This window comes from Haemaphysalis longicornis, unplaced genomic scaffold, assembly GCF_048455015.1.
Source record: "Haemaphysalis longicornis isolate Haplotype H1 unplaced genomic scaffold, Haemaphysalis longicornis Haplotype H1 scaffold_6, whole genome shotgun sequence".
Classification (NCBI taxonomy): domain Eukaryota; kingdom Metazoa; phylum Arthropoda; class Arachnida; order Ixodida; family Ixodidae; genus Haemaphysalis; species Haemaphysalis longicornis.
In genome coordinates, this window is record NW_027526407.1 from 155,445,899 (window position 1) to 155,460,190 (window position 14,292).

Genomic DNA, 14,292 nt, shown 5'->3' on the forward strand with positions numbered 1-14,292 from the left:
TGGGCCATCTCCAGTAACGTGAAACCTGAAGTGGGGCGATGCATGCAGTGTATAAGTATATTTTGGCGCCTTGGCGTTTTTGCCAACGGAGGTGAAACCACTGGGGGTAGAGGTATACAGTTTAGCTGCACAAGTCTCTTGTCTTTGAAGCACGAAACTCTCTTGCGCGTGGCGTAAACTAGTGTCCCCGTGTGTTTTTAGTAATCGTTCCGAAGCGCTCCAGCACGAGGGGTAAACGAGTGTCCCGGTTTTTTTATTGCGCGTTACGTTCTAGCGCGAGGCGTAAACGACTTTTCCTGTGTTTTAGCACCATGACTACGTGAGCCGACGATTACGACGACGAAGACGACGACAGGAGATGCCAACATCCCCAGCCCCTAAGGGGCCCCTGCCCACGGTCGGTATCGAACCTGCGATCCTCGCGTTATGGATACTGATTGAGCATCGCATTCCGGGCGCACCGCATTTCCTTTGGGTTCGTATCGCGGGCGTTGACTTTAGACTCGGCCGCCAGTTCTAGCGCGGGCGGCCCACTTCTGGAAAGATGTGGAAGCCTGCGGACGAAACGATCCGGACCTGCCAGTCTTGGAGACCTTTCAGTGGCAAGTTCGGAAATAAAGTTGAGATGCAACAGACTGGTCTCAGACGAAGAGAGGGGGCCGCCAGCTCTGCTTTTTCTCTTGCAGTGCAAGCTGTGCCATTTTTTAAACAAGAAAAAATGTGTAGGCAATGCCGAGCCACATAAGGTGGAAGAGAGCTTCCGCATATTGTGGCACCTCTACATTCAATCGGAACTGCAAGGCTAGAAAATATTTGAATAGAATCGAAAGAACTGTGATATGCAGAGACTTCCCAAAAGTTTTGTAAAGGGGTCTCAAGGCAATATCTTGTGATTATAATAATTTTTATTATTATTATACTCTGATACTACCTTCAAAAAATTGAAGGGCTACTTCAAAAACGATTAGTGTAAGGGATAGTTTCTATAAACCTTGATGTTGAAAAGGAAACAAAAGCCATTTTGAGTTTCATATAGCCCAAGCTTTCGTCTTTTCTTTTTGAATTTTTGGTTCTATACAAGAAAGAGTAGCGGAACGTGAAGAGAAACTCCTACAGAGCATCTTGCGCCCTTTATAATATTTGTATACGCTTTAAAATCTAAACAATTGCCCAGTTAGGCATTCTATAAAATCGTGCCCTTCTGTCGCTGTGCTGTTTTGACGCTGTGCTGTTTTGTCAGTGTGCTCTTCCGTCGCGTGCGTTTTTGACGCCGTGCTGTTTTGTCGTGTGCTGTTTTGTCAGTGTGCTCTTCCGTCGCGTGCGTTTTTGACGCCGTGCTGTTTTGTCGCGTGCTGTTTTGTCAGTGTGCTCTTCCGTCGCGTGCGCTTTTGACGCCGTGCTGTTTTGACGCTGTGCTGTTTTGTCAGTGTGCTCTTCCGTCGCGTGCGTTTTTGACGCCGTGCTGTTTTGTCGCGTGCTGTTTTGTCAGTGTGCTCTTCCGTCGCGTGCGCTTTTGACGCCGTGCTGTTTTGTCGCGTGCTGTTTTGTCACGTGCCCTTTTGACGCCGTGCTGTTATGTCGGTGCCCTTCTGTCGCGTGCCCTTTCGTCGTGTGCTGTTTTGACGGCGCCCCGCCACAGACATCAGCGTCCCTGTCATCGTCCTGAGGCGCCAGCTACGGTTCTCCCAGAGAGAGACGATTCATTCCTCGGCAGAAATCCGGTAAGACTTCCCGGTAATGGGTACAGCATGACACGGGAAAACGAAAGATGCGAAAGTCGCAGTCCGCAGCTCCCGCGAAGCTATCTGTGATCAGCTGAAGGCCTGTCTAGCCCCTCAGTGCACGTTGCAGTTGCAAAGAGTGGGTTCGGGGTGAAGCCCCTTACAGGCTGGGGCTGTTGGCACCTCCTGTCGTCGTCGTTGTCTTAATCGCCGTAGCAATGACCGTCGTAATCGCCGTCTCGTGTAATCACGCTACAAAACACCGGGGAACTCTTTACGCCTCGTGCTAGATTAACGTAACGCGTGCTAAAAAATAACACCGGGACGCTCGTTTACGCCTCGCGGTGGAGCGCTTCGTAACGCGTCCAAAAAAAAATTAAAGCCATTCCACTCAATGTGAAATTTATCGGAAGGGCAGAAAAGTGATTCGCCATAATGGGCTGCAGCGCCGTTATCCTCTCACTGCTGCCATCCAATGCCTTGCAAATTTCCCGCCTCCGCAGTGCTCGCGCGCACCCTGCCTGAAACTGCGCCAACGGGAGTTCTGTTCTCTTTGTGCTTGCTTTAATTTCGCATGCTGGAGCTGTTGTGCGCCATTCCGAACGCTTAACTGATTTCTTGCATGGCACCCGCAGTGGTGGCTCAGTGGCTAAGGCATTGCGCTGCTGAGCACAAGGTCGCGGGTTCGATTCCCGGCCGCGGCGGCCACTTTTCTGATGGAGGCGAAAAGCAAAAACGCCCGTGTGTACGAGATTTCGGCGCACGTTAAAGATCCCCAGGTGGTCAAAATTAATCCGGACCCCTCCACTACGGCGCGCCTCATCGCCTGCGTTGCGTCGGCGCGTTCAACCCTACAATCAATCAATCTATGACGGTCATGGTGTATTTATGAAAAGGCGAACGCGTCATATGACTCGTCAAACGCACAAATTTTTACGAATTTTTATTGAACGTCACGTGACCTAAGTGGCGACGGCTGCACATTGGAGGGGCGCGGTGGTGTTCTGGCGCCATTGTTCGGCTTTCACATTCACATATGTTGGCAGTGTTGAGCGTCTCTGCCAATTTTGTTTATTTCAGTGGAATACAGTCAGCCTTTGTTAAAAAGGCCGAAGACAAGACTATGCAGAACAGGGCAATGTCACCAAAATAACATTGCGCAGAGTAAAATTCAATCGTCACAAAGGAATCATCACCGAAGAAAAGATAAGAAAACCAAGGGAGAGAAAAGAGAAAAAAAAGGAAGAAAAAAGTTGGTAACTTGTGTTACTAGACCGTAATGTCAAGAATAGCATGATTGAAAATACTATTACGTGGCGGGGGAACAGATGACACGAAGTAAGCGGTGCTTAATAAGAGATGCATTTAAATGATCGGACCAACTGTGCAATTAAGCGGCCATAATGGAGCCCGTGCTCGCTACCCCCGCTTACAGCTTCTTCGTCGTCAATCGTCGTGACTACAGCGGTATGCCCTGCTACCCCCTACTTCGTCTTATCGTGATTATATACACGCCTTCAACGAAACAAAAAATGGGCAGGAGAACTTCCACAAGGCAGGAGTTTAAAATAAGTAAAGGTCGGTTTCACAAAAGCAATCAATGCTGGAGTGTCAAGACAAAACAAGGAACCAGCCGATGAGAAAAAACTTACCGCTTCCCTATCAAAAATAACAATTTCTGCTGCCACATTACGACAAGCACGTTATAGGAAAGAACAAAATCCAGAAATTTTACGTATGAGCTGTCAATGATGTCACGACGAATTCAGCGAATGGCAACTAATTATCTTCGCTGCTATTCTGTGTTGTCGCGAGTCGCCTAACCGCATGCGCGCGTAAAATCGACGTACTCGAGTAACGACGTACGCCTGCGCCGACATACGCCACTCCCTATACGCCGACCGACTACGTCGCAGAGAGCGAGTATCCGCATATCGCCGCAAAGCGCGCGTAAACCAATGCGCCGCGCAGTGTGGCTCGACTACCATGCACTCAGCTTTGCGGCGACCAGTTCAACTACATTTTAACTCAAATAATACAAATAATGCCTATTCTCACAGAAGCACGTATATTTAATACAGAAACAACTAAAACAGTTCTGGGGACATTAAAACGTTAACCCTCCGCTACATTTGGCGTGAACTGCCATGTTCCCGTAGTTGGTCGTTGCTTCGCGTGTTTTGTCCGGTAGTTTTCTCTCCGTATTTTAGATGCGACTGCATCTCATTCACTCGCCTTGTCCATGCAGCGTCGGCGTTGTTGTCGTCCGCCCCTCCCTCATTCTCCTCGCCGCGCGAGCTGCGCTCTCCGCCGCTCACCCCCTCCCTTACAAAAATGGTTATTGAGATTGAATTGAAAGTCAATTGACTTTACTCAGTACATTGTGTTGACAGTCAATTGACTTTGAATAGAAATTTTGTATTGAGTTCTCGTTGAAAATTGGCCGCCGCGTTTCAATTGAAACTCAACGCTGAGTTTCAATTGAAAGTCTATTGACTATAGTCAACATGTCTGTTGATTTTCAACTGACTTTCTGTTGAGTCTCAATACACTTTTCCTGTTGAGTTCCTGTTGTGACGTGTCAATTGAAATTCTATTGAGAAAAGTCTGTTGAGTTCCAGTTGAGTCTGTGTTGACTCTCTATTCATTCTCCTGTTGAGTTCCTGTTGAGAAATGTCAAATGAAAACCTACTGAGCATATTCAAGACAGCCCGTTTGATTTCCTGTTAGTTTTTTGTCAAGTTATTTCAACAATTGCATAGTAAAGTTCAGTTAACTGTACTAAATATATACCAAGTCTGCTTCAATATTGCAAAAACATTCTAAAAATTGTCGTCAAGGTGTCCAATGAGCAGGCGAAATAGTGAGGTGTTGCATGGCAAAGCTTGCTTTATTGCTCACGAAAGCATCACGGGAGGGCTGGAGCCTCGCAGGGTCCACTTGCCTACTTGACTGTGTAGCCTGCAAATTACAAGAAACAGACTTGTTTGTTTGCACCAGTCAAGTACGAAATGATGATTGCATCCCTTCTCATTAAGCATGCTGGTTTAAGTACCTGGCTATTTTAAAAGTTACCTGGCTTGTATGTTTGGAAAGCAGGGAGATAGCAGTTCAACAAATGTATAAGCTTTCCTCAGATTTTAATGCCGTAAGCCAAACTAGCCGCATCAATTAATTCTACAATTGGTAGGGAGTGGAATGCCTTCCGCATGAAGGCGCCTGAAATCTACAGGAACGACTATGTTTCAAGGCGGCAGGGAGCCAAAAAATCACCCGCATGGGTCCGTAATCGTGTCTTCCACATCTTTCAGGCCCAAAAGAAATCCAAATAGGCCTATAAAGACTGGTAGAGCCACTACCTGACAGGAGAAACCCCAAACCTGTGCAAAAGCATACCTGTCAACCTGTGGATTTTGTTTTTTGAAATTTTAATGCTTGAAATCTCGTAAAACAAAATTAGAAAATTGTCAACTTGCATGAACTTGTTTACAAAACAAGCCTTGATTAAAAAAAACTAGGATCAGATGGTACTGTAATCTAAAGTTACTACATCAGGCAATCATCGCAAATGGCTTTATGAATGGATGAGCACATAATACTTTGTGCTCACCGACTAGTGGAAAAAAATACATGAACCGTGATGGAAAAAAAACGTGGCAAAAAGAACGTGACAGGAAAAATACATAACTTGAATTTCGCAGTCTTTTACACTCTTGTAACGCTGAAGTATGGTGTGTGCCTTGCAGTACGTTTACCAAACAAGTAGCACTAAGCAGCAGCTTAAAGGGATCATATGAGACATGGGTATATCCACATTTTTGCCTTCATCATAACAATGCCAGAGGGGTATACCAGTATAACAAGGCCGTCTAATGCCAGTTTACACACAAGGAGAACACGAAACAGTTTTGTTTGGTGAGGGGAAAAACATCAGTTTCTGTAAATGAGAAATAATTTAAAAGCTTGTATCCCTTTGCTTGGCGAGATTTTCTATACACTAGCAGCACTAAAACAGTATAGTGATACCATGCCGACCAATCATTTGGGTAATTCCTAGAGGCAGAACATCTGTCAAAACAGATTGACTAAGCCCTCGCGCAATGCCGGTGTAGCATCAGTCAGTGGCACGTCTGATGCCACATTCAGCCAAAATGTTATTCAGTGATTTTGCTATTACTCACACCACATTCAGCCCAACTTATTCAAAACTGCTCCGAGAAAGGCAGTCAGCAGGTTGTGATTAGAAGCAATGGCAAATTTCAATTTACGCTAGCAAGTCGAGCAAGTGCTTAAGTCAAAACTGGTATTCATCAGTTTGAAAGTTTGACGCCTGTGCATGTTCTAGCGCAAGCTGCCTAGCACCTGTGACAAACATTGGCAAATGAGAAATTCACGGAAAGATACATGGAGAGAATTGGCACTTAGTGGTAAAAGACTAATATATGACAACAGTGTGCAGTCTGTTTCCAACTACTACTAACGCAGCAGGTTTTTTTCTGCATTGGTTTTAAAGCCAAAGTGTCTGCTTGCCTTTAGGGTGCCGAGGTAACACATCAGACTTGTGTAAAGATGTTTTGGGTTTAAACCCTACCTTCTGCGGATACATAGTCTCTATTTTCCAAAAGCAATCAATGAATTTGTTATATTCTTGGGCATTATTTTTTTAGCTGGGATGAAATACGGTTTAGGCCACATTTGTCACTGCTCTGCACTCAGGGAACGCTCTTTCTCCAAGCAATCGTTCAAATTAATACGCAAATATATTGCTGGCTGCCAGCACTTTAGCTTGCAAGTATATTTTACCGCCATGTCCCCTAACTGGTTGAACACACTATCCTGTTTGTGACTGGTAGATCTGCCTCTCAGCCTAGCGCTGTCAGGTGTGCTTGCATGGCACAGTATTCGTGCGTTTGTTATTGATCCGACAGGCACTTGTTCGATTCAACCTCTTTCATTTTCGTTAACTTCGTTCGTCAAACATTTTATTTACCTTCATCATGGTGTTCTTTCTTTTTTTATGACACTTCGTACTAGGTAATTCATGGCTGCTGCTCCGTTCTGTAGCGGCACTGCATCTGGGATTTTATTCATTCGTCAATTGCCTTCAAAGGTTTTGTTAGATCTTTAGCTTAAGATACATACAAATATAGAACACGCGAAAGCAATACAGCAGCGCGGAAGACAATAAAACACTAATTGATGTCAAAATGTTGTGTGCCGGTACAATAGCCTCCCCCTTCAATTTGTTACACTTACGTACAGTATTTTTGCAAGGCTGAAGTGAAATCATACCCTTTAGGTCGATCTGGAGACGGCGGGAATAAAAACACTGTTCATATACCGACAAATAACCAAGTCGTGAGTATCGCCATTCAGGAAGGTCTGCACAACATCTGTCATGATGAAATGTACAGTGTGCGTCAGGCTTGTCTAGGGCAAGCGAGCGCACGGCTCCGGAGCGTGCTGGCGACATCTGCTGATAACTGCTGGGTTAGAGATAGCTTGCCATTGCGCGTGCGCGGATCTCGGACAGGGTCGGGCCGGTCGTCATTTCGCATGGGCCACTGTTATTTGCAGACGCCACCACCCACGAGGGGCACTGGTCTTCCCCAGTGCCAGCCATGAGCGGTGACAGGCCAGATAGACGCGCCGTTTGACGCGTTTATCGCAGGCAGTTACGTAATCGCATAAAGCAACGAGCGCCAATCTTCTGCATCTCAAGCGCACCAAACGGAAAGCACGCAACAAGAATTCACTGCAGGGATTTCGGTCGAACCTGTTGTGCGATTACGTAAGTCCCTGGGGTGATAATGCACTGCGTCAAATAACGCACTGATCTCCGGCGTCACCGCTCACGGCTGGCACGAAGAAAAGAAGCACCCGTTGCGGGTGGTGGTGTCTCCAAATTTTAGAGGCCAAAGCTGAACGACGACCGGCCAGGGCCTGTCCGAGATCCACGCACGCGCAATGGCAAGCTATCTCTAACCCAGCAGCTATCAGCAGATGTCGCCAGCATGCTCCGAAGCCGCGTGCTCGCTTGCCCTTGACAAGCCTGACGCGCACTGCACAGGAGCGCTCGGAAAGAATGAACTTACCTTATAACAACGTCGCTCCCAGCGGGGCTCCCAGCGTGGTGAAATTGACGGATTCCAAAGCGTGGCTAACAGGGATGGTAACACCTCACTTCGCAAGCTTCTTCACCGTACGATCACAGCGCACAAACACAACACGACACACAAAGGATGTTCACCGGCGGTAGAAGAGCGCATACGATGGCTTTTCCTTCAATAAATTCGATGTATCGCCAGCTGCACTGCAATGTCTGACCTTCGATGCTGGTTGAAAAGATTCGCACACGGCACATAAATCGCCAACAACACGAGGAAAGCTATAAATTTGCACAGAACAGCGAGAACGACCGCACGACCGCACCACGCCGGACCCCGCACATCCGGGATTGCGACCAAGCGACATTGGCTTGGTTTCAAGTCGGTTTGCGATGGCTATGCCACAGCTACGCATTCTTGTGAAAACTGAGCGTGAAAACATTGACACGAGATATCAAAAAAACCTACGGCAGCTTGTGAGTCCTATGTTAATATTTACAATAATTTTTTTATAGAATTATTACCAACCCCTCTAGCAGCAGTAATAATATTATATTGCAGATAACCGAACTCCGCCGAGGTCGCAATGTTGGCTGTCAGCGCCACTGGCGGCAGTGGCAACGCCGCGTACTAGACATTCGTGACAGCGCGGTCACTTCAGCTTAGCGTGGGAGGGTGCCAGAGGAACCAAAAGAACTGGTTATCGCCGGGTGTGGAGGTGGATGGCACGTCTTTTGTGTCCGGGCGCCCGCTTCGGCGAACTGCAGCAGGAGAGAGGACGGAAGAATTCTGGAAAGTCCAATCTTTGAAAACAGCTTCAAAGTACTTGATCTGCTTGCGGGCGCAAGATATTTGCTAGGCGCTTTGTGTTTGAGAAACGTAGTCCGCGGACGTGTTGACATCGTTAGCGAGAGAGCGGTTCGGAGTGTAACAAGCGGCACGCCAGCCCACTAATTTGTTCGGTTTCTCTTTTTTTTTTTTGTAGTGGCGTGAAGCAGTGTCAGGCTCGTTCTTTCTTTGTGTGACCCTGTGCAGTAAAGATGAGTTGTTAATCAGCGCTTCAGTTTGTCTTTCTTCATTGTTTTCTTCGTTTGTTCGTTCGTTCAGTTCGTGTGAGCGGCGGCGCCTTGGACTGGCGTACGGAGTTCTTTTGCAGTGAAAGAACTGTTTTCACCTGTTTTAATAGAGCGTAGATGCGCGTTTGCTCCTTGTGGAATTCTCTGCATTCCACATTGCTGTTCTACTGTTGTTATCATAGACAGTTCACGGTATCCTCAAGGAAAGTTATGTATGACGGGGAATAGAACTCTCGTCCTTGGGCTCAGACCACGGCGGGGTGCGCGAGTGATAACTGAAGTAATGAAGTTCACGAGTGAACGACGATGAGGCCAAGCCTGCGTTCGCTTGTTTTAAAAGTTCGCTGTGTACAAAAATTTAATTGTTCTTTTTTCGAAGTTTAGGGATTTACACCAAAGTTTTGCTGTTTTTTTTCTGAGTATTTATAGGCACAATTTCGTCACTGGAATATTCTTGTGCGTTTGGGTTTGTGAGATAAGTATTCATTTCTGCAAAACAGCGCTGTTAGTATCGTGCCTCCACAGAAAAACACTGAATCATCGCACTAGGATGCGATGTCACATATGCCTTTTGTAGATGTAGCAGATTGAATCGCGTTTTAAATGTACCTCCTCCCCACCTACCTTCCCGGAACACAAGGTATCACAGCATTGTATGTGTGAAAAGAGGTAGGGGGAGTGACGACTTTTTTTTGTCCCCAGAACTGGGACCCGCGAGATGTGTAGCCTCCCCCCCCCCCCCCCCCCTTTCCGTTTTTTCCCGGCGAGATATGCATGCTTCATGATTCCGCTCCAACGTTCCCGGAAGACTGACTTCGAATATGTCCACTGCCGCTAAAGCGGAAGCTTAGCAGCAGTAGTGGAGATTGCTCACTCATTATGTCAATGCGTGCTAAGGTATAAAGAAGAAAATGCGCTGCTATAGCAAGGAAACGATTCCGCGGGAGTCACGTGCCAGAAGAGATGAGTCCCTAGAGTTTTGTCAATGTTTATTTCCATTGTTTTGTGCAAAGCATGTTGCGGCAGTATTTGAGGAAATGCAGTCAAAAATTGTCCAATATAATTGATTTCCCCACTTAGCAGGTATAATTATTATTTGGGCGAAGATGCTGCCAGGCGTTGCGCTGCTGAGCACGAGGTCGCGGGTTCGATTCCCGGCCGCGGCGGCCGCTTTTCTGATGGAGGCGAAAAGCAAAAACGCCCGTGTGTGCGAGATTTCGGCGCACGTTAAAGATCCCCAGGTGGTCAAAATTAATCCGGAGCCCTCCACTACGGCGCGCCTCATCGTCTGCGTTGCGTCGGCGCGTTAAACCCTACAATCAATCAATCAATCGAAGATGCTGCTGGTAAAGGCTACTGGCCTAAGGAGTTTTATCAGCTTTGAAAATTAAGCTCGAACCATAAAACATGGACAAAAAAGAAGGACACTGGTATATATTTAAGCAACGTAGCACCAACTAGATCGACTCTCAATTTTACTTGATTTTTGTCAGTAGAAACTCTATTGAGTTTCAATTAAACGAAGTCATTTGATATTCTGTTGAGTTTTGTCCATTGAAACCTTGTTGACTTTTTATTGACTGCACTCAATAGAAATGTCAATGTATAATAAAAAAACATAAAAGTAACCTAGTAGTCTTAATTCAGCAGACACAGTGGGCAGCGCTGAAAAAAATAGCCCTTCAAAGTGTATGTTTCAGCCTGATGAGTTTTGTCAATTGGTTCTCCAAAGAGTTTCAATAGACTGGTGTCAATTGCTTTTGTATTGCGTTTTCTCAATACAAATCCTTTTGAGTTTCTACTGACACATCTCAATAGCCAATTGAGTTTGAATTAAGTTTCTGTTGATTCAATTAAAACTCAACAGGAAAAGAATTGAAACTCAAAATCCATTTTTGTAAGGGCTCTCCTTTCCGATGCCCCTCTCTCGTCCACACCCCTGCCCCTGCACTATTGGATTGGATTGGAAAACATTTCATGAGCATAAAAGTGGGTGGCTTTCTCAGTCCAGATATCCGCGAGCTAGCGCAGCTGTTTGGGCGCGAGTGATGAGGCGTTCTAGGTCCTCGCACCCCCACCCTAGCAGAAACCACTACATAGCCCCCACCCTGTATCCCCGTTTGTGCCGCTTCTGCGGGGAGTTTGGAACACATTTTCACATTATCGGCGGCTGTACACAAAGCCCACTTGACCCGCCCACTATGAGCTTTGGGAGAGCGCCTTGGCCAGCTCTTCCCTCGACGTCCAGCGCAAGTTGGTGGAGAGGGCAGAAGACGCGGCCCGTGCCAATGGACTCCTGGAATGAGGAGGCCACCCTAAGGACTCTTTAATAAGAAACAATAAACATGTTTAGTCTCTCTCTCTCTCTCTCGCACCGTGAGCTGGCCAGCTCGCGCACCCACTGCTCAGGGGATGGGGAAGGGAGGGGGTTTGGCGCGTAGGGGCATTCTCACAACAGGTGGTAGGTAGTGTTTGGGACGAAGCAAGAAGGGCAGTTCTGGGGGTAAATGGAGGGAGAGATGTAGTGGAGTATCGTCGTGTTGTAGAATGTGTTGGTCTGCAGTCGACGCCAAATGCGAGCCGCCTGTGTGCTGAGGGATGTGTGAGGAGGAGGGTATTGAAGCCGCAGTTGGCGATAATGATATAGGATTTCAGTGTATCGGGGAGGTACCGGGGGATAGATGGAGGGTTCGGAAAGGTCCTCTTCCGTCGACGAAAATGCCCGGAATGTAAGAGCGCGGGCAGCGGCGTGTGCCGCCTCGTTTCCCTCGAGGGAAGAATGGCCTGGTGTCCATAGAATCTGGATGTGGGGGGGGATCCTTCATTGAAGATAGTATCTTTAACGCTGAGGGAGAGATGAGGCCTGAACAGTAGTTGCGGCAAGCGTGCACTATAAAAAAAATTAGTTAGCAGTGCCTGGTTTCGATCCCACGACCCCGAGGGCGGAACGCGAGGTACATGGCGCTCTTCCCACTGCGCCACAAAACCGAGACAGAATCAAATGCTACGAACGCACCTTATATCCTTGACTCATTCAAAGTACGCCAAGAAGCTACTGATACAACGCATGATGAGGCAATGATTAACACTTGCAATAAAAGAAAAGAAGCTCCGCCTTACAGCAACAATGATCGAGTAAAGGTCGTTGCGACAGCGAAGCCCCAAGCATACCACTTAGAGAGGTTGACCAAGATTGGCCAATAAAATATAATAATAATCATAAAACATAATAATCATACGCGTTCCCGGCACGTTTCACGCGATTTCAGAATCAATCCAACGGAAACACCACGTGAACCCCACGATGCGTCGCATATACTCAGGGTTCCCCTCGCGGAGAGGTGGGCGCAATTTTTTACAAATTACTTCGTTTCATCAAATCATTAATCCTAAAGTTAGCTTATTTGTCAATTTGCTGTCGTGTTAGGCGACCTGACCGCCAGATAAAGTCGCCAGCAGAGGTCTGAGTCAACACCGTGCGCCCCAAAGTTTGCGTCAATGTCTGGCGCGCTCTGACTTGGTCGTAACAAGCGCGTAGCAATGCATTCGGCGTACGCCGGAGTACGCCGGTTCCTCACGCGCTTACGCCGGTTTACGTCGTTGCGCATGTACGTCGGTTTTAAGCGTGCATGTGGTTTTGCATTTATTCGGGGTAAGACTGGGAGAAAAGCCTTTGCCGGAGTCAAGGCGAGCTCTGGGCCTGTTGGGGGAAGGACGTCAAGGGATGGGTAAGGTTAGGCGAGCTGGGTCTTGGTCTTGTCTGGAGTCTTCTGGGAGGAGGGGGCGGAAGAAACTTGAGGGTTGCTGTTGTGTTTTTTAAGCGTTGTCCTTAACTGCTCGTGAAAGACCGCTTGGGAGTCCGAACAGTGCATTCATGTGCAAGGTAAAACGGGGCATATGGGGGGGGGGTTATGGGTATTGTCTGAGTACCATGGTGGCTAAGGAGCCGATTGAATGCTAACTTGTAAAAACATGAAGCGGAGGAAGTGAGACAGCACCGTTTTGTTGAGCGAGGCGGGTATATGTTAAGGGAAGCCGCTGTAACGCCTAGAGTGGTTGGGTGTAAACGAACGATGGGACCTGTCGTGGTCAGGCCTCCGGCACCTGAGTGCGCCCACAGAGAACAAGGTGCTTCGGGACTCCGTGCTTGTCCTGGGGCTCCACTCGCTGTGGAGGGCTCGAGTGGACGCAGTGGAGTTTGCTAGGAACCTACCTGCCGGCACTTCACCGGAACGGCGGAATGAACAGTGTACGTGTTGGGGCATAAGATTCTGACACGGGGCTCCGCGAATCACTGCAAAAAGGATGCCAAGCACTGCAGCACTTCAAAGAAAAAGAGATGCACTGCTGGCAACGGCTGTGATGTTGCCCCACTAGTACGTTGTAGAGATGCTCCTTTCCTCTGAACAGGCGCTTTATATCCTTGCCCATAGTTCTCACCCACATGGGAACATGTTACCTTCCCACAAATGTCTGTTCATGCAATCTGATATTACAGTGTTTCCGAATGCCATATTTTCCTGCTTAATTGTTCTTTGTTGCCGCCGCAGTCCCACTGGGTTGCGTACTTTGCGACTCAAGGGAAGGCTCGCCTAAAGGTGGTTGGAGTTCCTGTGGCGACAGTATGTACGCGTACCAGCGTTGGTCACCGCCTCGAGCGTGCCAGTGCATTATGTGTATAAGCAAAATCTTTGTAAATAATGGTTGTGTTTGAAAAAAAAAAAAAGGTGCGCGCGCCAGTTGAACCCCCCCCCCCCCATAAGCAACTTCACTGCAAAATCAGGTTGAATCCTGCGCCTGTCTGTGGCTGTTTTTATTACTCCTCGTTTTCTATCGTGAGCTACACTGGACGAGGTTGAGCAGTTTCGCGTGGGCCCTGGAGAGCCGTGCTGCCCATGCGCAACGAGCAGTGACATCTCACGGCGCAAAGCTGGCGCGTCGGAGCCGCCGCCGCCGCTACTGAACTGGACTGGATTGAATTGGATTGGATTGGAAATTGTTTTAGCAGTAGTACAGATGATAATCAGCTAATCCTAGACAACCAGGAAACACTGGAACAACCCGTTGAACCTTAGCTTACGCTACGTATATCATGGCGTAGCCGAGCTAAGCCACTGCTAATTTTTTATCTTGTCTTGTTTCCATCCTGTTTTATTTTGAGCTTTTTCAATAGCCTTTTCACGGGCGTTTCGATGCGAAAAATGTCCACCGGAAGTGGAGGACCACAAAAGGTTTCCGCGGGTTATTTCGCATACCGTTTGAATAACACGGGAAGAAAACAAAGTTGGCTGCCATCATCATCATCATCCCGCCTCGATCAGCGTTGGCGAGGAAGCTCCTGCAGCTTGGCCTCCTCTTCTTGGGCCTGCAGAAGCGTCGGCAGCCGCG

General features: G+C 47.6%; 1 long non-coding RNA gene across 1 annotated transcript; it reads right to left on the minus strand.

Moving 5' to 3' along the window:
- Positions 1-4,592: 4,592 nt before the first annotated feature.
- Positions 4,593-8,291, minus strand: LOC144141220 (uncharacterized). Its single transcript, XR_013316487.1, has 2 exons — positions 7,817-8,291; positions 4,593-4,682 (listed from the first exon to the last, which is right to left on the minus strand). It is a non-coding gene; the product is annotated as an uncharacterized LOC144141220 (long non-coding RNA).
- Between the last annotated feature and the right edge of the window lie 6,001 nt (positions 8,292-14,292).